The sequence below is a fragment of the Dermacentor andersoni genome, chromosome 6, assembly GCF_023375885.2.
Source record: "Dermacentor andersoni chromosome 6, qqDerAnde1_hic_scaffold, whole genome shotgun sequence".
NCBI classification, from domain to species: Eukaryota; Metazoa; Arthropoda; class Arachnida; order Ixodida; family Ixodidae; genus Dermacentor; species Dermacentor andersoni.
The window spans coordinates 134,975,036-134,976,708 of record NC_092819.1 but is presented as its reverse complement, the minus strand read 5'-3'; the positions used below and the strand labels follow the sequence as shown (position 1 = coordinate 134,976,708).

General features: G+C 47.6%; 1 long non-coding RNA gene across 1 annotated transcript; it reads right to left on the bottom strand.

Moving 5' to 3' along the window:
• Nucleotides 1-375: 375 nt before the first annotated feature.
• Nucleotides 376-1,331, bottom strand: LOC140218812 (uncharacterized). Its single transcript, XR_011895001.1, has 3 exons — nucleotides 1,259-1,331; nucleotides 765-991; nucleotides 376-662 (listed from the first exon to the last, which is right to left on the bottom strand). It is a non-coding gene; the product is annotated as an uncharacterized lncRNA (long non-coding RNA).
• Nucleotides 1,332-1,673: the final 342 nt, after the last annotated feature.

The window sequence follows — 1,673 nt, the reverse complement described above, 5'->3', positions numbered from 1 at the left end:
AAGCTACGTAATATCACGTCACACGCTTTCAAACAAGTTTGCTTCGCGCATAAAGTCATGCAAGGAACGGAAAACGGGTCAGATATCTAACGTCGCAAGTCGGGGAGGTGGCCCGGACGATACTGGCAGCTCTGAGGTGCCTTATACGCGCTTGCTGTGACCTCCGCCACGACCACAGCCATTGTGCCACGGTTACTGTATCTACAGCGGTGGTACAGAACCTGCGCAAGGATTGCTACGTAGTGGAGCACTGTTGTGGCCAGCGGGTGGTTGCTGCGGGTTGAGAGCACCCCCCCCCCTCCCTCTCCACGATATCTTCGAAGCGCCAGCAGCTCTCTGCGAGTGAGCCCACCATGGGAGTTCGAAAACATACAGACCCATGAGTACTCGTGTAGTACGCCAGAGACTTTCTTTTTGGCGTAGCAGTAGTAGCAGCTTCGGGAAACTGCGGTAATGTGGGAGATATGGCGAATGGGCGACTGGCCAAATCTGTCTCTTAATGGCCAGGTAGAGCCGGACGTGGGACCAACTGGACAAGAATCGGAAGGGGGTCATTTCTTACCAGCTGGTGGATGGCATATGATAGAGATCTGGAGTGGTATACACGACGGATGTCGTGAATCGCTTGCTTGGGGTCTGTGTGGCATGATAAGCTCGGGATGCTGCACAATTTAAATAAAACGCATAAATGAGTTTAACTCAGCTAGTATGACGGCAACTTCAGACAGATACGCTTACGGTACCAGGTCAGGTCAGCAAAATACCTGCATGTGCGTCCAGCTTCTGGCACAGGTTTGAGTACACCAGTGAGGTGCGCACCAGGCCTGTATTGATGCTCGCATGATATATCCTACAAGAGTGTCTTGTGTGTAGTCGGTTGGATGGAGGCGGGAGTCCAGTGTCGTTGCCTGGTGAGGGGCTTCTTATCCTGTTCTTCCTGCTTCCTGTTCCTGCTTGCCTCATTGCGTCCACTGTGAAGGAAGTTGACCCACTACCCCATGCTCTCCTTTAGAATGCTGTTGCCAATCAGTTACGATGGCGTGTTGTAACAGTGAAAAAATGAAAAATATTAATAAAGAGGTTGTGTTTCATGCCCGTTTGTTTATTTACGGTTACTAACTTAGAACGTCCGGCAAGAAGTTTACGAGTTCGCTCTTCTAAAATGGTAGCTAAAAAGGAAATAGTAAACAAAAAGCCTACTCTGGGACAGAGAGAAATTTTGTGCAGCATTGCACAGTGGACCTCCTCAGGAATGCACCTTCATCGTCAGCAGCAGCCGCAAGGTAGCACGGGATGTTGCAGTGCCGGTGGCTCGAGACTCGGCTGTACGCATTGCCCGCAGAAGTAATGGGGGAAGAAAGAACACACCTATCATCACAGTGTTTAAAAATTACTATAAATGCAATTCCGTTCAATATTAATGTTTCTAAAAAGCCTCCTTTCCTCTTGCAGTTCTGGACAACGTCAATAAATGCATATGGAATTCATTTTTTAGCAGCTTTTCGGGGCGAATTTCTCCAAGTTGTGTTAATCTTAGGATTTTTAGTAAGAAGACAGTACTTCTCTACTTTCCGGATTCAGATTAGGAAGTCTGATGTGTTCTTCGGCTAATGTTAACACGGTTATTGAATAAATAATTTTAATTACTTACCTGGACAATGATTTGTCACGCT